Consider the following 24,293-nt stretch of genomic DNA (forward strand, 5'->3'; position numbering starts at 1 on the left):
CTTAGCTGAGCAGATATAAAAAAGAGAAAGAAAAAAAACTTGAGCTTTTCTTTTCTTTGCTTTCTCTGAGTGAAACCTCTCCTAGCTGAAACCTTGAAGAGTTAAAGCTTTAAGATCAAAACCCTGACTATGTCCACCCTGACTCTGTCCACTCAGACAATGGCCACTTTGACAACGCTTACTAGCTAGCTATGAGATGCTGGGGAGAAAAATGACAACGAAAATACAGTTGTTTTCCATGTAACTAGAAGATATACTGGTCATTTTTTTGATTATTTTCTTTACAGTGCTTGGAAAATTTGCATTCTGAATCTCAGGAAGTAATTGCAAAGTATTATATAATCTGTACAATCATGTAAATTAATTCCTTTCTACTAAAAAGTTGCAAGTTAGTCAATAAATAATATGGGTCCTAACTATGGCTTCCAACTTTAATTACCCAGAAAGTTAACTTATGATTACAGATGAATTAGAATTGATGCACCCTACAACGTAGTTACAATCATACTGCAGAAGAAACAGAAGTATCTACCTTAAATACAGTATACAAACAACGTAATCACATTCACACATCCCGATTACTAAAGAAATGGAACATTACACCGTGTATGGCAGGAAAGGCACCGTAAAGCCAACCTGAGCTCATCAGCTCAGTGTAGGACACTTCATGAGAATATACCGGGGAAAACATAGAAGTACGTACACTCAGTGCAATGACAGCAGAGTGACAAGATAGCATATGTGTGTATGTGTGTGTGACACACATGGTCTCATACAGTAAATCAATGAGAAAGGGAACATTACAGATGGAAGTGGCACACGTCGGTCTCGAGAGACCATGGATCTGCACCTGGAGTTTCCAGGGCGCAGGCCTGGGCAGGGTTGTATGGGAGACAAGCAGTTGCCCAAGTTGCCCACGCCACCGATGTTGTCCAAGGGAAGGGCACTAGGACCCATGCAGCTTGGCACCAGTGACGTCGCAGAGCAATGTGTTGTTAAGTGCCTTGCTCAAGGACACAAACACGCTGCCTCAGCTGAGGCTCGAACCAGTGACCTTCAGGTTACTAGTCTGATGCTTTGCCCACTAGGCCACGCGCCAACACCAGACCTCAATTTAAGTCTATCTAAATTCTGGTGTAGATCACAAAGGAGACCTATTGTCATTCATTTATATTTTTAGGTATTATTCGTTATAGTCACCAAATGTAAAAGAGTTAAATCACTTATGTGCATTTGAAAAGTGACGATTATCATGTCACTCAGGGGAGTATTCAAGGATACATTTGCACCTGCAACAATGCTTGTGCAATAGCATTGGTGATAGAGTGGACTTTATTATTAGTCAGGAACAAGGGTAAAAATGAATGAAGGTTTCAGTTCCAAGGATTTTATATTTGACTGGAATCAATACATAATGGGACTCATGTAACCATATTAAATTAGCTTCAATTCAGCTTGTTTACTTTTATTATTTTAAACCTTTTTTATTGCCAGCCAAATAGCAATTGAACTGTCACTGATGATGAAAATGCAGGTGGGGTTTTAGTGTAAGGGAAAATGAAATGACCAAATCATCTTTGGAAATTGATATTCTTGTCATGGAAGTACACTTGGTTCAAAGAATTATCGAAAGGCTTCGTTGTAGAATGGATCAATGCACCATCACGAATGAAGACTATATTGTTCTATAAAAGTTCATCAAGGGCATACCTGCTCCATTTGGACCTCATCCCAATTTATAGATCCAATCTATATCAAATTTATGTCTTATTGTATCTTATGTTTCTGGAAACGGGCTTTTGTTTGACGTGTTGTGTCTGGTTTATTTTAATTACTTTTCTTCATTTCCTTTTAGTTAAGAAGGCTGACAGAACCAAGTTGAGCAGCAAATCTATTCTGAGTGCCTGGGGGCATTGCTACTCTTTATTCAACAGGCACAAGTGAATTTTATTGCATTCCAGACACATTATAACCAGCTGAAGACTAAAAAAAATCTGACCACAAAATCAACAAAAACTTTAATTCTGCGTTCATTCCCAAACACAAAAAGGTAATATCGTAGGCTGTAAATAATATCAGTGCATTTCTTCCTTGTTTAATATCATTAGCATTATGGTTGACTGACCAGACTAGCAGACAGACTTCTAGATCATTGATCCAAACATGAGATGGCAGGCAGGGAATTTAAATTAATGTAGTTGAATACATTAGAAATCAATGGATGAAACTACCAGGTTGTTGCTAAAATGATTTGATTTTTTTTAATATCCTTTGGGGAAGGAAATTTTGCCATTTGTAGTTTGTATGTGATTCCAGACTCACCAATATTGTTGACTGTAAACTGCTTCCTCACTTTAGGAATGATAAATGGCAGCATCACCAGCAATATTCATGGCCCATGAATAAATAATAATATATCTCTTTCTTTCTCCAGTATGTTCAACTTCTCATCTACACTAGAGGCTGTTTTAATTTTTGACAAAACTAAAAAAACCCATGGAAACATTTTTTTACCTCAAGTTAACTTTTCATATTACATACCTCGTAATCACTGAAAAATCAAAATTGTTTTTCAGTAGCAAGTTATGAAGTAGGGATTAGCACTCTACATCAGAAAATAAACCTTCCAATTTAAGAAGGCAAACAAAAGAAAGAATACCACAGAACATTATTCATAACACTTTTTCTTGTAAAATTTATAGTAAATGATTATTGCAAACAATAAAGAGGTGAGCAAAGGCGAAGATGAGTTGAGGGTTGAAGCTTGCGGGTGTGAGGCGAGGTCAAGCATGTTCGAGGCAAGGTCAAGGTGAGGTCAAGACATATTGAAGGCAAAGTTGCAACAAGCATAGCAGAGCAAAGTTAGATCGGAGGAGAGGCAGATTTGAGGACCATCACCTGAACCGAGAGCAAGTTTTGATCGAACTACGCGTCCAGCCAATTTGGAAAAGTCAGGGATGTGCCGAAACGTGGTTACTGGCTCCAGGCACTGAACGTATCGATGCGACAGGACGTGGGTCCTGGTGCGAGGAACAACCCGGTATTTCAACAATTTAAACGCCGAGCTGGAAGGATTGAAGAGGCAGGATATAGGGACAAGAAGCAAGGGTTCGGTTTGTTCTGCTTACTGTTCTGTAACATTTACTCAGCTCTACGGTGAACTGAGGCTGTGGCTGTGGCCTGTTCTGAGCTTTATGTCTGTGCACAATTGCATATCATTTAACTAAAAGCACATGTGTGGGAGACAGCTTTAACTAGTGTATTCACATTGCAGCGAGAGTGAGAGAGAAAATGACCATGCGTAGACAACATATAAATACATAGTGCTGGGGGGTGGGTCATTACTCTAAAAGAAATAGATCCATACATTACATTTCCTCCCCCTTTTAGAGTAATGCAAAATAAAATGGTCAATGCCCTGGTTAAGCTTTTACTGCTAATACTGTTATTAATTTAAAAGTTAATTTAAATTGGTTTAATTTAAAAGTTACCTGTAGAAGCAGTGTGTTGCACTGGTGGTGTTTGTGTTATCGTTAAAGGTAAGGGGCTGTGATGTCCAGTTGAGGAATGTCAGGTCAGCCAATCAGGATAGTGGAATTGGGAAAAGATTCCAGAGAAAGCTTGGGGGAGAGGTTTTTTGTTGGACTCAAAAGGGGTCAAGCTCTTTTTCAGCAGGAAATGGAGAGAGAAGATCAAGAGAATTGGTGGTAGGATTTGATCCAACTGGAATGTGTGATTAGATGGAGTCCAAGGTAGAAAGTCCCATCGGTGATTGGTGAATAGGAGCTGGCACCGTGAGGACATGGACATCTCAAGCTTTTGGAAGTTCTGAGCTCCAACTTACTGGCGGCTAATTGCAAGCGGGCAGCAGTTACCCAGCATTCACTCAGATTGGAGTGTGGGTGGTTGAAACATCACGGCTCTCCTGGTCTGGTGGGACCCAAGTCACATTGTTCCTAGATGTACGGAGTTCAAGAAAAGTGGTTTACTAACCGCTGAGTCCATTGGCTTGTTAGCAAAGGGCTAACTGGTTGTGTTTCTGGAGATGCCCACTAAGAAGGAGTTTCATTTGTACAAATCAGTAGATTTCCCTTTCATAAACCCATATTCCAAATAAGCATACTTTCACAATAACAGTCCATGACTAACTTCACAGTTCTAAAGATTCATTCTTTCGGGTGGCGCTCTGTTTCTTTCAGGATAGCGCCTCTGGACCTGTGGAGTGGCATCAGGTTTGCCAGGTGTCTTGTCTAAGACAACATTCATGGTTTCCAATGTCAAGTCCTAAAATGGTCCTGAAAAATGTTGTTTCATTTTTACTATGTACCGTACATAGCAGTTATGATTGAAATGACAATAAAAGTGACTTGACTTGAAGTTGCTGTCAATGACATCATCACTGGGAGTTACTGTACCAGGCCAAATTCATGTACAGCATGGACAACAACATGGAGCCAGGATCATTAATGGAGAATGTGTGGAGCAGGTTAAGACCTACAAGTATCTGGGAGTACAGTTAGACGAGAAGCTAGACTGGACTGCCAACACAGATGCCTTGTGCAGGAAGGCACAGAGTCGACTGTACTTCCTTAGAAGGTTGGCGTCATTCAATGTCTGTAGTGAGATGCTGAAGATGTTCTATAGGTCAGTTGTGGAGAGCGCCCTCTTCTTTGTGGTGGCGTGTTGGGGAGGAAGCATTAAGAAGAGGGACGCCTCACGTCTTAATAAGCTGGTAAGGAAGGCGGGCTCTGTCGTGGGCAAAGTGCTGGAGAGTTTAACATCGGTAGCTGAGCGAAGGGCGCTGAGTAGGCTACGGTCAATTATGGATAACTCTGAACATCCTCTACATAGCACCATCCAGAGACAGAGAAGCAGTTTCAGCGACAGGTTACTATCGATGCAATGCTCCTCAGACAGGATGAAGAGGTCAATACTCCCCAATGCCATTAGGCTTTACAATTCTACCGCCAGGACTTAAGAACTTTTTAAAAGCTATTATTAATGCTTTTTGAGATAGTGATTTAGATGCATATCATATTTTTTACTGAGTTAAGTATTGTATGTAATTAGTTTTGCTACAACAAGTGTATGGGACATTGGAAAAAAGTTGAATTTCCCCATGGGGATGAATAAAGTATCTATCTATCTATGTGTTCACCTTGGACCAAGAAATACATGCCAGGAAATGTAGAGGAGGCTTGACACAAACACAGATTAGTGGGGACAATTTAGCGTTGAACAATTACTTTAATAATAAACTGCAAAGTAACAAGCAATGAGGGATCACAAAAACAGAGAACAGATACTTAACATGACAAGGCAACAAGGTAACTGGAGGCTAGGAGCAAGTGGTTGGTTTGTATGAGTGAGCAAGAGTTGTGGATGAGAGCTCTGTTTAAATAGGCTGCAGGTGACTTCTATCAGCTGGGTGGAAACTGGGAAGAACCTGTCTGTGCAGGCCTGATAGAACACGTACAGTACTGTGCAAAGGTCTCAGGTACATTGATGTAGTTAAGGTGCCTAAGTCTCTTGCACAGCCCTGCATTTGTCAATGTGGAGAGGAGAATGAGTTTGTAAATCAGGTGGGAGCAAAGGATGTTGGGAATTGCAAGAGTGGAGCCACAGGAGGGGTGTGGGATGGGTGGCAAAGAAGGAGTGCCAGGGGCTGAGGGTAGACACATCCATCCCTGGGACACCAAGCAAGGTCATTTGATTCTAAACAATTGGTTTATTGATCATTACAGAATGTCTCTCTGGTGCTTCCCGCTCCCTCCCTCTCCCTTCCCCTTTTCCCAACCATGATTCCCCTCTCCATGCCCCTTTCCCACTCTTAGTCCACAATAGAGACAATAGAACCTGGTTATGGCATTAGAGATTGATGGGATGTGATGAACCCTAGCCTTCATCAGTCAGGGCATTGAGTATAGAAGGTGGGATGTTATGTTGTGGGGTGGCATGATAGCATCATAGCTAATACAACACCTTATACCTATTGGGGTTCAATTCCCACCACTGTATGTAAGGAGTTCGTATGTTCTCCCTGTGACCATGTGGGTTTCCTTTGAGTGCTCCAGTTTTATCCCACATTCAAAAGGTTAGGGTTAGTGAGATGTGGGAATGCCATGCTGGCTGCCCCCGCACATCTGTGACGCACAAACGGCGCTCTCCACTGCATGCTTCAATATACATGCAGCAAATAAATCTAATCTTGAAAGCTTTATCTGCAGCTGTAGAAGATATTGCTGAGGCCATGCCTGGAGTACCATGCACAGTTTTGGTTGCCTAGTTAAAGAAAAGAGTTCATTCAACCAGAAAGAGTGCAGATAAGATTCTCAGAACGCGGGAGGCTGAGGGGTGATCTTACAGAGGTGTATAAAATCATGAGAGGCACAGACAGGGTGAATACACAACTTTTTCCCCAGGGTCGTGAGCTTGAGAACCAGAGGGCACAGGTTTAAAGTGGGAGGTGGGAGAGATTTAAATTGGACAGTTTCTCTATGCAGAGGGTGGTGGGTTTGTGGAACAAGTCATCAGAAGAGGTGTTCGAGATGCATACAATTACAATCTTTAAAAAGACATGCGATCAATCAGCTATATGGATAGGAGAGGTTTAGAGCATGAGTTCCCAACCATTAACTGAGGGGACCATGCACTGCAGGTTGGGAACCCCAGGTTCAGAGGGATGTGGGCCAAACACAGGAAAATGGGACTTGTATAGAGAGGCTGAATGGCTTGTTTCTATTGTTGGATGCAATTGACTCAGATGTGTTCTTCTTTCGAGCATCCGGTATAAGGTCCATGTGATGTCTCCATATCTGCTCTTCCATATCCACCTGGTGGTCCAGTTCTTGTAGCTATCCTTCCTGGTGACCACTTGTCTTCACAGTAATCATGCACTAGGACTTCCTGTCCAACCTCAAAGCTCCTTGCTGCTTCGCTTGGCAACTGGCTAAACTGTTCATTCAGTACTTTCAGGAGATCTATGTGAGATCTCAGATCCCTGCTCATGAACAGCATTGCAGGTGTTTGATTTGTCGTTGTATGAACAGAGTTCAGATACACAAAAAGGAAATGGTCCAACTTGTGATGTAGAGAAAAGCCCTCCTTGTCCATAGCTTTAATGGACTTCCTGACTGTTTGGATAATCCTTTCAGCTAACCCATTTATTGCTGGGTGGTGAGCAGATGACTTGAAACGTCTGATGTCATTTTTCTTCATGAACAGTCAGAATTCTTCTGATATGCTTTGTGTTCCATTGTCACTCACAATTTGTTCTGGTAAGCCACTTCTGGTGAAGGTGGACCTCAGAGTGCAGACAGTCTTTGCTGAGGTGATTGACTTCATTGGTATAACCTCTGGTCACTTTGAATCATCATCCACAGCAATCAGGAACCTGGAGTCCATGAATGGCCCAGCAAAGTCAATTTGTCCCTTTGCCACTCTCATGAGTGTAATAGTGCCAGTGGGAATGCATTTTGAACTTTTTGACATCCTGAACAGCTTTTGGCCAAGTCTTCAATCTGTTTATCTATTCCTGGCCACCACACAAAGCTCCGGGCGAGACTCTTCATCTTGACTGTACTAAGGTGTCCTTCATCCAGATTTTCTAACACTTTGATGCAGAGCTTAGATGGAAACACAACACGAGATTCACACATCAGTGTTCTTTGACGCACCAACGGTTGGTCTCATCTACTGAGAAATCTGGAAACATAGGTTTGCCATGTGCTGGCTATCCTTACGTGGTGAACTCATACACTTTTGACAACGTCGGGTAATTCCTTGTTTCCCTTTGTGTTTATGACTTTGTACTGGCAACTGGTCCACCAATGCAGTGTGGAAACTTCTGCTGGGTCATAGTTTAAGACTTCTATTCTTCAGTTGCTCCAAGTGGAATATGTGACAAGCCATCAGCATTGTTGCATTGTCTGGTACCCTTGAACTCTGTGCTGTAAGAGTAGGCTCCTAGGAATAGTGCCCAATGTTGTAACTGGTTAGCAGTCATTATTGGAAATCCCTTCCTGGGATTGAAAATGGACCAAAGGGGCTGGAGATCTGTGCCTAGTATAATCTTTTGCCCGTAGAGGTAGTGGTGGAACTTCTTTATTCTCCATACTAGACTAAGGGCCTCTCGGTCAATCTATGCCTAGTTGCATTCTGCACTCATCAGTGATCTTGAAGCACACACAATCAGGCATTCAGATCCAACCTTCATAATGTGTGACAAAACAGCTCCAAAGCCATAATGGGACACATTGCATGCCAGTCTGATGGGCAGGGATGGGTCATAATTGATGAGCAATTCATCAGATATCAATAGACTCTTTGTTTCCTTGAATGCTTTTTCACAGCTTTCTGACCATTCCCACTTTGCGCCTGTCTGTAACAGTGTGTTCAATGGATACAGCACTGTAGCAATGTTTGGGAGAAATCAGTGGCAGTAGTTTACAAGGCCCAAGTGTGACCTGAGTTGTGACACATTTTCCAGTTTGGGTGCCTACAGCAGTGCTTCAGTCTTCTCTTGTGACTTATGTGAGCTATGCTTGTCAATGACATGTCCACAATGTGAGATTTCATTCTTGAAAAACTCACATTTCTCTCTCTTTGCATGCAAACCATACTCACTCAGCCTGGTAATCACTTTACCAAGGTTCTGGAGTTGGTAGGATACAGTGTTCAAGGCACTGGATACGCTTTATAGAATCTTGGTGGTGTTGCTGCTTCATCCGGTTCAATTCTGGCCTCCATGCCTTTGAGTTTACCAATCTCCTTCTCAAACACCTTCTCATTAGCATTAAGCAGCTGTGCCAGTCTCTGGTTAGTGCTACCATTTGGGCTGCCATTGCCTATTGATGTCACACTGACAGCTTTGATTGAGTGCCAGTCTAGTTGGATTTTCCTCAACTATTCACGTCTGAAAAGTGCTGGAAATCCACTTTTCAATACATAAATCTCTCACTGGTGTGTTTGGCCTCCAAACATCACATTTACTTTCAGTTTGCATTTGCCGGACACTTTTCTTTGCCTGTGTAAGTCTTTAGCATCACTGAAGTCTTCTGTAATAGTATCTTAGAAAACAGTCTGTTGTGGTCAACCTCTGGAATTATGGACAAAGCTGACCCTGTATCCAGCTCCTTTTTCAGCTTTACACCAGTCTCATCTATTGTGATCCAGATGGTTTTGTGATCTGCTTCAGTAATACTATATGCAGTTCTGGGCATGACAGTTCACGTTTGTCAGGTTCTGTGTTGTCTGATTCAGTTTTACATTCGGAAACTTTATGCTTTTGTTTAGTTTTACGTTTGAGATTTTTCACTCGGTTGTGCTTTTTGTCTGTCTTGCACACTCTCTCTATGTGACCTTGTCTGCGACACTTCCTGCAGACTTTTTTCTTTGAACCAACAGTCATTGCATCATGAGAGGATTTGCTACATTGATAACATTTTTGGCTTTTTGCACCATTCAGGGACATTATGTGCCTTTCACATTCAAACCTCCTTTTCTGTAGTTCTGCTGCATCCTTTGCTGCAGTCTTTAACGATACTGCAATGGTCAATGCCTGTTCTAAGTTTAGGTCTCTAAGAAACAGTAACCTCATTAGAGTGCTTTGACTATGATGCCACATCAAGCCTGTCCCTTAATGCACCAGAAAATCCATCTCTAAAGACACAGTGCTGGGAAAGGTGGTGCAGTTCTACAATGTTCAGAAATGTTTTCATCCTTTGACTGGTTCCTTCTGTAAAATCTAAATCTCTCAGCCATTGACAGTGGTTTAGGGCTCAAGTGATTTTGCGAAAGTGTAACTATTTCGTCAAACATCTTGCTTGCTGACTTTTCAGGGATTACTAGATTCTGTGAGAGACTATACATTCTTGAACCCATTAAGCTAAGAAGTGTAGGGGTTTCCTTTTGCTCATCAACATTGCTTGTGTCACAGTGCAGTTCAACCCTCTCAATATATGACTCCCAACCTTCATTAGCACTACCAAATTCATCATCTTTCCTGACTGAAGCCATTGCCACGTTCTTTTTCACTTTAAATTCAGCATGTCTTTCTCCGTTACTCACGGGTCCTTCGGCTTTCCCAAGGTGTTTAATTCTTACTGTTTCATCACATAACTGTCTCTACAGTTTGTGATATTTTCTGACGCTGAGGTTCAATCTCATCACCATTTTTTTGCGTCTGCATATCTACATAAAAGCACACATGTGGGAAATGGCTTTAACTGGTGAATTCACATTGCGGCGAGAGAGAACAATGTGCATGTGTGGACAACAGTGCAATTGCAGACAACAGATCAATATGTAAAGCTAAGGGGGGGTCATTGTCCCAAAAGAAATAGATCCGTACATTACAGTGTCTGTGGACTCACTTTTGTTCTGAATGCTATTTTCTTACTTATATTTACATTTTATTTATATTACGTATTACTTATATTTATATATTACTTAATTTGTTTTTTTCTCTGCTCATTGGGTGTTTGATGCTCTTTTTTAATTTTTTTTGGGTTTCTTTGTTTTGTGGCTGCCTGTAGGGAGACAAATCTCAAGGTTGTATAATACAAATGTTTGTATACTTTGAGAATAAAGGTACTTTGAAAGATTATTGAACTCAGGGAGTTTAGGAGAAAGACTCTGAAAGATACGAAAGCTATAATCAACAAGGTGTCTCTTTATAATGACAGTAATGCTACTTTTCCCTATGAAACCTTGAATCTCCCATGAGAGAAATACTGTGGAAATTTCAGGCACAGCATATATATCACTTGACTTTTATACCAAGAGGAAAATTTAAGGTTTCAATTATTAATTTTAAGACCATTTCCTTTTTCTTGAGAGGTTCCAGTTTAGGTGAAGAATGGTCAACAATGAGAAGAGAGAATTGAAACATCAAAGATATATTCATTTTCTCTCTATTCAATAAGTTAACTCTGGCAAAACTTTGGACTGAAATGCAAGAAACATTGCAGGATTTATACCAACTTTTCCAAAACTGTCCTTAAACCAGAAAAGAAAAAGTTCTCTCCTTTGTACAAGTACTGTGAATTTATTGATTGTGATCTGTAGTGGCACAGCAATGAGCATAACACTATTACAGCACCTGTGACTCGGGTTCCATTTCCACTGCTGCCTGTAAGGAGTTTGTGTGTTTCTGCATGCTACTATGTGGGTTTCTTGCAGCTGCTTTGATTTCCTCCTGCATTCCAAAGACCGTATAGGTTTGTATGTTCTTGGCATGCTCTGTTAGTGGTGGAAGCATGACGAAAACTGCAGGTTGCCCCCAGCACATTCTCGGACTGTGTTGGTTGTTGATATAAATGACACATTCACTGTATGTTTCAATGTGCATGTGACAAATAGTGCGGATCTCAAATCTTAAAAATCTGTTATCAATAGTACCATTTATTAGTTCTCCATTGCTAGATCAATGATCAATCACAAGATGTGCCAAAAAGATAATACCTGTATACCATCATATTAATATGTAGGTGACTTCTACTAGAACTCATAGGACAGATTGGAACTTTAATTTTAAAGTGATTATAATCTCTTAGCATCTAAATAGCTTAGGCAAAGCCTATCACTTCATTAGGCTACAAGCCACTGACAGCAGCTCGCTTAAATTCTCGGTCCTGGGCTACTCTTCCATATTGTCCTAGGGGTAGCCCATCTTTTCCTTCGTCTCCCAGGGATGAGGACTCAGTGGCTTCTGTTGGTGTTTCTGTAACACTGGGTTCTCACCGGATGGAGTTGCTTGCTCTTTGCCCAACCCTCCTCCTTTCGCAGCCGGGCTTGGGACCAGTCATGGCTGAGTTTAGCATCTAAGTGCTTAACTGAAATTGTCTAGAAATACAAATTGATATCTCCTCACAAGAAAGGTTCAAGCTGCACTTGCCAAAAGCAATTTTATTGATATTATATCTCAACAACATGCCTTCTGTTTCTGTGATAGATAATGTGCAAGTACATTTAGAAATTGTATGTACCACATGGCAAGACTTTTGATACATGACTGTATCAACCACTGCATTTAATTGATGGTTGTTCTCCTCCAGTTATGTTTCATTTGCTCCCACATTGATCACTTGCCAACATACAAGAAAAAAAAATCTAAATAATTACTCTACTAGCAACGAGGAAATGATAAGACAATAACTAAATGCAGAGCGATAAAAGAGTCAAACTCCCTGGATAGGGCGGAAATGCTGGTAGGAAGTAACAGGTATGTGGGTGATTGGGAAATTATTGAAATCACAATAATTTTCTTTGTCCAAACAAAGGGAAGAAACTGGAATGTTGATTTCAAATTTCTGGGAGCTGTAACACATCTAGTCAGAAGATTATACGTTGCTCTGAAGACTTGCTTTGGACTTCATCAGAGCAGTGTGAGAGGACAGAGTGGAAATGGGATGGTGAATTTGTTCCATGAGCGTTGGTCCTCTGTGCAGACAAGATAGAATGATATGGGAATGATCACTCCGAACTGGACTGTTGATGAGGTATCTAGTCATCATTTTGTGCCTCTACACAGCTTTATGTGGATTCAGGCAGTCAAAATATCTTCTCTCTTATGCACAAGAAGAGCTGAATATGTATACCAATCTGCCATATGGCCGTGAATGTTTTTTCCATGTGTAATGGACAAAATGTTGCAGGGGATCCCAGTGATGCACTGATACTCACACGTCATGGAGACTAAACAGCAACACTTAGTAACACTTGAAGGGTTGGTGAGACATACTTGGCAGATTGTAGGACTGCAACGCGTAATAGAAATGGAATAAATGCACATCATTATGCAATCTGCAGTTTATCTGTGCTTCATGCATGACCAGAACGGGCAGAGACCCAGCGGAAACCAAGGGCAACATTGGATTACAACATAAAACATTACAGCACAGTTCAAGTGTTCAGCACAGTGTTATGACAACCTTTTAATTTACTTACTCTAAGATCGATCTAACCCTGCGCTTCTACAGAGCTCTCTGTTTTCCTATCATCTCTGTGCCTATGGGTTTCTTATATGTCCCTAAAGTATTTGCCTCTATCATCACTTCTGGTAGTGTGTTCCATACATGCACCATTCTCTGTATAAAAAGAAAGTACCTCTAACATCCCCTCCTATACTTTCTTCCAATCAAAATCATGCTCTGTCATATTAGCCATTTCTATCCTAGGAGAAGTTTCTGGCTATCCACTCAATCCTCTTATCATCTTGTTCACTTCTATCAAGTTGCCTCTCATCCTCTTTCACTCCAAAGAGAGAAGTCCCAGCACAATCACCCTATCCTCATAAATATGCTCTGTTCCAAGCAGGGTGCTGGTAGATCTCTTCCGTACCCTCTCTAAAGCTTCCATGTCCTTCCTATAATGAGGCAAACAGAACTAAAGGTAACATTCCAAGTGTGCTGTAACAAAAGTTTTATAGAGTAGCGACATTACCTCAAGGTTCTTCAGCTCAATCCCTTTTCTAATGAAAGCTAACACACCATATGCATTTTTAACAACCTTGTCAACCTGTGCAACGATTTTGAGCAATCTACAAATGCCCAAGAGCCCTTTGTTCCTCCACACTGAGAAGAATCCTGCTATTAACCCTGTATTCTGCCTTCAAATTTGACCTTTCAAAGTGAATGACCTCACACTTTTCTGGCTTGAACTCCATCTGCCTCTTCTCAGCCCAGCTTTGCAGCCTGTCAATATTCTGTTGCAACCTACAACAACTCTCCACACTATCCACAACCCCACCAACCATCGTGTCATCTGCAAATTTATTAACCCACCCTTCCATTTCCTCATCCATCATTTTAAAAAAAATCACAAAGAGTAGAGGGTCCCAGTAAAGCTCCATCTATAACAACCCCCTGCCTTCTATAGGAAAGCCAATTCGGTATCCACACAGCCAAGTTTCCTTGGATTCCATACCTCCTGACTTTCTGAATGACCCTATTATGGGGAACCTTATCAAACACCTTACTAAAATCCATATACACCATATCCACTGCTCTGTCTTCATTAATGTGCTTTGTCACATCCTTAGAAAACTCAATCAGGCTTGTGAGGTATGATCTGCTCCTCACAAAGCTGTGCCGAATATCCCTAATCATGCTATGCTTCTCAACCAGTCCCTCAACATCAACTTTTTGGTCAAGAAAGCACAGCAGCATCTGTACTTTCTGAGAAGATTGAGATGAATGAGGCTCCTCCCACACCCATATCCCATTTTAACCAGTTTTTACAGGAGCACCATGGAGAGTGCCCTGACCAGCTACAGCTCTGTCTGGTAAGGGAATTCCAAGGCATCTGACTGCAAGCCCCTACAAAGTATTGTGTAGACAGCAGAGAGGATAATTGGGGTCTCTCTTCCAGCCTTTAAAGATATTTATCAGGAGCACTGTGTGATGCACCATCAATAACCCTCTCTCTGAGACGTGAAGGCGAGATATCGGCTTTTATTGACTGGAAGAAAGAACAAGCAGTAGTTGACCACCATACTACATCCTGGAGACTGAGGGCTGGGCTCAGGCCTCAATCACCTTTATACCGGGGTCTGTGGGAGGAGCCACAGTCAGTGGGAGGGGCCATAGGAGCCATCAGCAGGGGGCGTGTCCAGACAGGTATATGTAGTTCACCACACTATGTATGCAGAGCCCTTAGCATTGTCAGTGATCCCTCCCATCAGTCAAACAATCTATTTGACTGTCTACCATCAAGCAGAAGGTATCTTATCATTAGGACAAAAACTGTTAAGAAAGGATTATTATTTTCAGTAAAGTCACAAATGAATTTATCATCTATTTATAGTTGTATTACAGAAGGAATCTACTTCATGCATAAACCACTTTATGAAAGGAAACATGCAATTAGATTTCCAGATCTGCTTCAATATTAAAAGAATGCTTTTTTTCCTGTCACATTTGCCAGGCAGAGCATGGGTTAAGGTTGCTGTGGGTTTCAGAACAACTGTTTGGGAAGCACATATAATAAATAAATAACATCTCCAGCATCATTTTCATGAAAAAATGCTTCGCTTAATTGATGGAACTGATCCAGCTATTCCTAATTTTGGTTAGATTTCAATATTTCTAAAGGGCATTCATCATCCCACTGGCAGATTGTGGGCTTTAGAAAGATGCTCAGAACAGGTTGGTAGCGCAGCTGTTTCCATCGAGATGACATCCACATGATCGTCTCTAGGACACTCATTCAAACTTGGACAGATTTACACGCAGTGACATTGACATTCAAAGACATTAAGACATTGGAACATCTAAACAAATATCCTATTTTTACCACCAGGCTAAAAAAAAAATATTTTAGAGTTGACAGTGACTGCTCAGTGGAACTTAGCTTGATCATTTCTGTTAGGTTATCTAAGGGCACTTAATAGGAAAGGTAATAAATCGGAGAAGGATGGAACTCTGTCAGTATAAAGTGTAAGACCATCTCAAATCATTTAATTGGTAGAATAAATGGGACTTGGCACATTCTTCTGCTTCTTCATCCTTCCTTTCCAGTTCTGATGAAGGGTCTCAACTCGAAAACCATATATTCATTTCCCCAGATGCTGCCTGACCTACTGAGTTCCTTCAGCATTTTAAGTGTGTTAATCTGGATCTGCACAATCTTTTGTGTTTAGGACTTGACACCTGTAAGGACACACCAACTCTTATAGTCTTATTGCCCAATGCCAGATCTGCCGGATTCCATCTTTAAAACCATACATAAACTATTCCAGAGGCTCAAATGGACAAAAGACATATATTTCAGAAATCGTAAATAGTATGTACAACAGGACAGTCAATATAACATAGAAATACAGTTGTGCCAGCATGAATTAATCAATCTGATGGCCTGGTGGAGCCTGTTGGCCCTGGCTTTTTTTGCTGCGGTACCATTTCCCGGATGGTAGCAGCTGGAACAGTTTGTGGTTGGGGTGACTCAGGTTCCCAATGATCCTTCGGCCCTTTTTACACACTTGCCTTTGTAAATGTCCTGAATAGTGGAAAGTTCTCATCTACAGATGCGCTGGGCTGTCCGCACCATTCTCTGCAGAGTCCAGCAATTGAGGGAAGTACAGTTCCCATACCAGGCAGTGATGCAGCCAGTCAGGATGCTCTCAATTGTGCCCTATAGAAAGTTCTTAGGATATGGGGGCCCATACCAAACTTCTTCAACCATCTGAGGTAAAAGAGGTGCTATGATGCCTTTTTCACCACACAGCTGGCATGTGCAGACCATGTGAGACCACGTGAGTGGTATTCAAACCAAAACCAATTGATCTCCTCTGGATTCAATTGTTTCATTTCAATATTAATTTGCCTTGGGAAGACATGACTCATCTCCCAGTCACTCTTTTCAAGCCAAAGTGTAGATTCAAACCCATTTGATACTTCTCTCCTATTTTATTTACAATTAACTGAGACTCTCTGGTCTATGGATGGTTGCTCAAATATTTCTTCTGATAAAAGTTGTTCATTAATTTTCCTGGCCTCTCCATACCAAAATTATTGGCATCCATTGCTGAAGAAATAATGCATTGGTAACACTCCTCATGTAAATCTTGCCAACTCTTGCAATCATGTCTCATAGCATATTAGATTTCTGCTTCACTGCATCTCCATAACATCTTCATTCCATGCTAGCTCCTCTCAAGAATCACTGGATCTCTTTCTCCCCCCTAAACAGCAATAACTGCATTCCATCTATGGTAGGTGCATGAGGTTGAGCCAGGCCTCTTGCCACCTCAGTACAGTACACAAATGACCGTCATGGCTGCTCATTCCCACTTCCATTCAATTGCCCAACTCAGACTCTCATCAACCACCTAATTTTAATTTCATGTAATGTTGTGCACATCCAAATATTGCTGCTCATCTTATCTTGCAGTGAGCTCCACTCCCCCTTTACTGTGGAGCTTGCAGCCCCACACTGGCAACACCTGTCATGATTTGGTACACTTAAGACCATATCAAAATATTCTGAGGTTAAGCAAAATGCTTAATTCTCATAAAACATGGAACATAGAACAATACGGTACAGGAACAAGCCATTTGACCCACAATGTTGCACCAATGAAGGGATATGAATATTGTGTAGTATGAGGGATCCCTCCTATCTACACCATATCCATATCCCTTCATCTTCCTCATATTCATGTACCTATCTAAACATCTCCTTAAAGCCTTTAATACCTCTAGCCTCAACCACCATACCAGGCAGATCATTCCAGACATCCACCTTTCTCTGAGCATTTTAGAGCTAGTACATAATTAGTCCTTAGTGGAACAGTATTAAATCTAATTTGAAGGAATGAAATGAGCAAAGTAGTTGAAGACTGGCCAACCACTTTGGAGATGATAGCTTCTGAATGATTGGGATTGGGGGATGGGCGATTTCAATACTGAAAGAAAGGGCCTGGCAAAGGAGGGTAAGAGCAGCTTCTTGTGGATAAATCTACATATGACAGGTTAAAGTCTTTTGAAAGTGAATGGTAAAAGTTTAGAGTTAGCTTGTTTTTCTAAAAGTGAAAGATAAAGAAGCCAGGTCCAGGATCGTGAATCCTAATGGATAATGAAAGTTTGATAGAGATAAAAGGTAGCATGTGGCAAGCATGAAGAACTGAGAGCTAGCAAGACCCTTCAGTAGTATAAAATATACCAAGGATACATGAAAAATGAGGAAGACAAAGAAGATCATGAGCTATCACTGACAGACCAAATTAAGGAAAATCCCAAGACATTTTACAAATATATTGAGGCCAGGAGGGTAACAAGGAAGAGTGAGCTCATTAATAACCAAAGGGGCAAACTGTATGTGGAACTAGTCATGATGAGAACTTATTTCTCAAATGTCTTCACTGAAGAGTGTTAGCTGCAAATTTCAAGGAGAGGGCTGGGGATATTTACAACACTTTAGCATTAAAACTGAGGATATATTAGATGTTTTAGCGGGCATAAAGGTAGATAAATATCCAAGTTCCAATGAGAAGTATCACAACAAGAGATCAGATTGCTGTTTGATCAGTATCTAGCTAAAACAAGGGGTTCCCAGCTTTTTTTATGCCATGAACCAATACCATTAAACAAGTGGTCAGTGGACCCTAGGGTGGGAACCCTTGGTTAAAACTTCATTTTCATTTGATCAGAGGTAAAAGAATAGAGCCATTTTAGTTTCTAGGGATTAATTTCCAGATTCCAGACATCAAAATATCAGAATTTGACTGTTAACACAGAATGATAATCTTCTTTCATTGTGTTATGCTGAACTGCAGGCAAGTTGTGATACCTCTGGAAAATTGAGTGATTAAGTTTGATAAACTAATTACATGTAAATTGCATGCAGATCTGTTTCTATTTAGCAATGGATTTAGATTTTTCTTAATGACTTATGGAGTTTAATTCTATTTAGAAGTTCCTTTCGGAGTAAACTGGGATATTAAATGGCTTGTACATTCTACTGAGTGACTAAGTGGGAGTGGGATGGAGGCTAGGTGTTTTTGGACAATTGCCAGCACTGTATTCACCAGCTAATGGCTCAAGATGAGAGAAATAATTTTTACGTATTTTCACATTAAGATCAGAATTTTAGACTGCTTTCAACAAACTAATTTGTCAGAAAGTAGAAGATTGGAGTATTATGTCACTTTAAACCTCAACAAGTCTAGAGATTCTATGAGGAAGAATTTTTTTTTAAATCAAAACCTTTTCATTCACTGATACTTTATTTCTCTTAGGGTTTCAGTGGATATTCTGCCAAAGTTATGGCAGAATTAACTAATTTAATTACAAATAAAACTAATCTAGTGAGCATTTTACTATAAATCTCCAAGCTTCTAATTGGTCGGCACAAGTCACTGCAGCCCACAGTACCAGATGGGCCTTGTATTTCTTCCATCTCCTGAGTCACACTCACAATCTCGTCTTCACAGTGCTGTGCTGCCAGACAGGGCAAGGGCCTTCGAATCTGGTCTTTGTCATAAACTATGTTTCCGCAACACTGGAAATGGCCGTCTGAAGCTAGGCCAGGTCCATTGCCACCTCTTGTATCGAACACAGAAATGAGCTTCAGTCTATTTTGCTGCCCATTCACCGTGACTGTTTCTTTCCATTTCAGTGATATTGCTCAGCTAAGATTTAGATGAGGAAGATAATCTCTACAGGTCAATTTCCTCTTTTGTACCCCATGTCTTTACGTGCAGTAAGATCCATTCACTTCAACACTTACTACCTATGGTACATATGAAAATGAATGTACCTTTAAGAACTTGTATATCCCATATGATTTTCAATACATTGATATGCCAGTCGCTGCTGATGGGTGTGTGTTGGCTCAATAATGAAACATTTTCTTGGCAAGTTTATGCTTGTTACTTGGCCAGCATAAAAAAGAGACGTTGAGCACTACATTGCTGCTGAGTTTGTGACCCTGCTGCTTGCGGGAATAGCAAGCAGCCATCAAATGCAGGTTAAAAGGCTATGATGATGAGCAGGCAGTGGATACGACAAATAAACATGCAGTGGCCAATTTATTGGGTACTTTGTTTCTAACAAAGGGGCCATTGAGTGTACGTTCATGATCTTCTGCTGCTGTAGCCCATGCGCTTCAAGATTTGATGTGTTGTGAATTCAGAGATGATCTTCTGCACAACACGGTTGTAACATGTGGTTATTTGAATTACTGTCACCTTCAACCAGTCTGGCTATTCTCCGCTGACCTCTTTCATTATCACAGAACTGCTTTTCACTGAATTGTTTTTGTTTTTCGCATTATTCTCTGTAAACTGTAAACACTGTTGTGCATGAAAGTCGCAGGAGATCAGCAGTTTCTGAGATACTCAACCCACCCTGCCTGGCGCCAACAGTCAATCAATGGTCAAAGTCACTTAGATCACATTTCATCAACATTCTGATGCTTGGTCTAACAACCTCTTGACCATGTCTGCATGCTTTTATGCATTGAGCTGCTGCCACAATTGGATTAGATATTGTATTAATAAGCAGGTGTAACTAATATAGTCACCTCTGAGAATACCCATAAGTTAAGGTAACATGAGAAGGCTCAGCTGTATACTTTGTACATGGATGCTCCAGATAGTGGACAATATCATCTCAAGTCTGAGGAGAAACATAGCAAAGTGTGAAAAGAGGAAGGTACAGTGCCCAGCATGTAAGTGCAATTATGAAGAAAGCACAGCAGCATCTCCACTTTCTTAGTGTTTGCCAAGATTCAGCATAATATTAAAACTTTGACAAACTTCTATGAATGTGAAATGGAGACTATACTGACTGGTTGCACCACAGCCTGCTAAGGAAACACAGATGCCCTTGAATGGAAAATCCTACAACAAGTAATGGATATAGCCCAGTCGATCACAAGTAAAGCCCTCATTGCCATTGAGCAGTTCTACATGAAGCACTATTGAAGGAAAGCAGCAACCCCTCTACCCAGGACATGCTCTCTTCCCCCTGCTGCCATCAGGAAGAAGGTTCACGAGCCTTAGAACTAACACCATGAGGTTCAGGAAAAGTTATTATCCCTCAAACATCAGGCTCTTGAACCTATGGGGGTAACACATTCAACTTCATTTGCCCCATAAATGAAATGTTCCCACAACCTATGGACTCCCTTTCAAGGAGTCTTCATCTCATGTGCTTGATACTTATTGCTTATTTTATTTATTTTTATTATTATTACTTTTTATATTTGCACAGTTTGTTGTCTTTTGCATACTGGTTGAACATCCAAGTTGGTGCAGTCTTTCATTGATTCTATAATGGATTTTTTGCATACGCCCACAAGACAATGAACCTCAAGGTTGTAAAGTAATGATATGTACTTTGATAATAAATTTACTTTGAACTTTGATGCTGTTACTGGAGAGGGGCCCCGAGACATACAAGTTATTGGTGAGTTTTATCAATACCATGAACCACTAACAGTGTCTTCATAGATTTTTGAGAAATGCAAATTGGACAAATGCTACTAGGGACTGAAAGAAAGCACCGATTGAAAGGCGAAGCTCCCAGACCATTTTAAATTGGCCTCTCTGGCACAACTTGGTGTGTGAACTGCCAAATGAGAGAATTTGAACAAAACTGTTTGACGTGCTGGAGGATTGCAAGGATGTTAAGCAATTACACCCTGGGGATAGCTGGGATCTGGAGAGGAAGTAATCCAACAGAAGTGACAACAGTACAGTGGTCTTCTTCACAACCATATCACAGCGACACTACAAGTAGGTTCTGAAAATTAGTAACACACACAAAATGCTGGTGGAACTCAGCAGGCCAGGCAGCATCTATAGGAAGAAGTACAGTCAACGTTTTGGGCCGAGACCTTTCGTCAGGATTAACTGAAAGAAAAGATAGTAATAGATTTGAAAGTAGGAGGGGAAGGGGAAATCCGAAATGATAGGAGAAGACAGGAGAGGGAGGGGTGAAGCTAAGAGCTGGAAAGCTGATTGGCAAAAGGGATACAGAGCTGGAGAAGGGAAAGGATCATGGGACAGGAGGCCTAGGGAGAAAGAAAGGGGGAGGGGAGCACCAAAGGGAGATGGAGAACAGGCAAGGAGTGGTAGTGAGAGGGGCAGAGAGAAAAAAAGAGAGAAAAAAGGGGGAATAAATAAATAATGGATGGGGTAAGAAAGGGAGGAGGGGCATTAACGGAAGTTAGAGAAACCAATGTTCATGCCATCAGGTTGGAGGCTACCCAGACTCCAACCTGAGTGTGGCTTCATCTTGACAGTAGAGGAGGCCATGGATAGACATATCAGAATGGGAATGGGACGTGGAATTAAAATGTGTGACCACTGGGAGATCCTGCTTTCTCTGGCGAACAGAGTGTGGGTGTTCAGTGAAACGGTCTCCCAGTCTGCATCGGGTCTCGCCAATATATAAAAGGCCACACTGGGAGCACCGGACGCAGTGTACCACACCAGCCGACTCACAGATGAAGTGTCGCCTCACCTGGAAGGACTGTCTGGGGCCCTGAATGGTGGTGAGGGAGGAAGTGAAAGGGCAGGTGTAACTTTTGTTCCACTTACAAGGACATGTGCCAGGAGTGGCACTTCTGGTGGAGTCGTCGGGGCGTCGTCACGACAAGCTTTTTGCACCGATCTTTCTGGTGATTGCTCATCGTACGGCGTGTCTTGGGCATCTGAAACCTGGGAGAGCCCATCCCTCTCCAGGTTTTTTTTTTACGAGGTCGAGTTGCTAGCTCGACACTCAACCCAGGCACAGATGGAAAGCGTGCAAGGGAGCCGGCCAGATTCGAACTTGGGACCTCTCGCCCTGAAGTCCAGCGCTGATGCCACTACGCCACCAGCCAGCTGGCCGGCCATTTAGAGTACATAATGTATTAGAAATATTAGAAATACTTTCAGTTGAGGCAAACTATAAAATGCTTTGGCATCTAACAAGAAAGGATTTGTCAAATTATTGGAGAAATAAACTTTTTAAGTGCCAGTAGAGGTTGATGTGCTGAGGTATCTACTGTGGACAGAGCTGTGTATCGGTGATCAAGGGTGAAGATTGGATTGGGTGACTTGAACAGAGAGCTGTATATTTGAGAAAAATCACAGCTTTATGCCACAAAGAGATTCAGGAGCTCTTCATGCTTTGAGATGGACTGGTCTTGTACAAATGGACCACTTGCTTGGTATGTTTGAAAGTCATTAAGCTTAGAAGATTCATGGACACCTCCTCCATCTCTAACAGAGTGGCTCCAGCAAATGAAAAGTTAACAGCTACCATTTCATTAAAAGAGAAACTGAAATAAATTATAATTCAGGATGAGAATACAGTGAAAGTAGGCTGTTATCTCCATAAAGGCAGGTGTCGAGATGTTATAGCTTCATTGTGGATAGGGTTTGATGATATCCTGGTTAGAAAGGAATATGTAGCACAGGCTGAAAAGGCAAACTCAGCTGTTAGACGAAATGATAGACGAACCCTGGGGGAAGGGAGACAAAAGATGGGGCAATGCCTGGAAATGTTTGCATCAATGAGATTTTATAAAGTTAAACTGTGTAGGAAAGCCAAGGATTGTAGTGAAAATACTATGGTAATATCTAAGAAGATGATTGCCTTAGAACTGGGTTGCACTGCAAGCTGGTGATATCAACACATAATACACCTTTTAAAACACAAAGAAAATTTTAACAGCATCTTTTAAAAGACATAGGTTTGCAGCACTGACTGTTTAAGTGCCTATTTGCTTAGCTGTCTTTCAGCAGATGAAGCAAATATTGAGTTACAGTGGTGGAACGACATTGGGACAGAAGCCATCTTACTGAAGCATCTGCGAAGACCACTTTGACCAATCCACAGAGCAAAGTACAGAATGAGCTAGAAAGAACAGGGCATAGTGACATAGCACAGAGTAGAGGACAACACACTTTGAGCAGAACAATTTCAGAGCTTCATTTAGATGGTGACTAAGCACTTTCATTGGAACACAATAAGATAACCAGAACACTGAAGTATCGAGCTGAAAGCTGTGTCATTGTAAGGGTTCACAGACAAATGAAAACAAAATAGGTTCATTATCTATATGAAACTAGGATGAAAGTGAAATCGGAGGCCTAAGATGCTAAGCCTTAAAAACAAATCAAGTTAGAATTCTACATGGTTGGAACAGGGGATTTATACTAAAACATTATTGTAGCTGCTGTGCTGGTCAACTATCCTTTTTAGCCTTATTCAGTTTAATGTTGGAAACATAGAAATATAGAAATCTACAACATATTACAGGCCCTTCGGCCCACAATGCTGTGATGACCATGTAACCTACTCTAGATAATGTCTAGAATTTCCTTCCCATATACTCTTTATTTTTCTAAGCTCCATGTACCAATCTAAGAGTCGCTTAAAAGACCCTATTATATCCACATCCACCACCTTCACTGGCAGTGCATTCCACACACCCACCACTCTGTGAAAAACTTACCTCTGACATCCCCCCTGCTTCCAAGCACCTTAAAACTATGCTCCCTGGTGTCAGCCATTTCAGCCCTGGGGAAAAAGCCTCTGGCCATCCACACAATCAATGCCCCTCATCGTCTTATACACCTCTGTCAGGTCACCTCTCATCCTCCATCGCTCCAAGGAGAAAAGGCCAAGTTCGCTCAACCTGTTCTCATAAGGCATGCTCCCCAATCCAGGCAACGTCCTTGTAAATCTCCTCTGCACCCTTTCTATGGTTTCCACATCCTTTCTGTAGTGAGGTGATCAGAACTGAACACAAGTTAGAGATTAGTTTTTAAAAATGTTATATTTACATTTATCACTGCA

This window comes from Hemitrygon akajei, chromosome 10, assembly GCF_048418815.1.
Source record: "Hemitrygon akajei chromosome 10, sHemAka1.3, whole genome shotgun sequence".
In the NCBI taxonomy this organism is placed as follows: Eukaryota; Metazoa; Chordata; class Chondrichthyes; order Myliobatiformes; family Dasyatidae; genus Hemitrygon; species Hemitrygon akajei.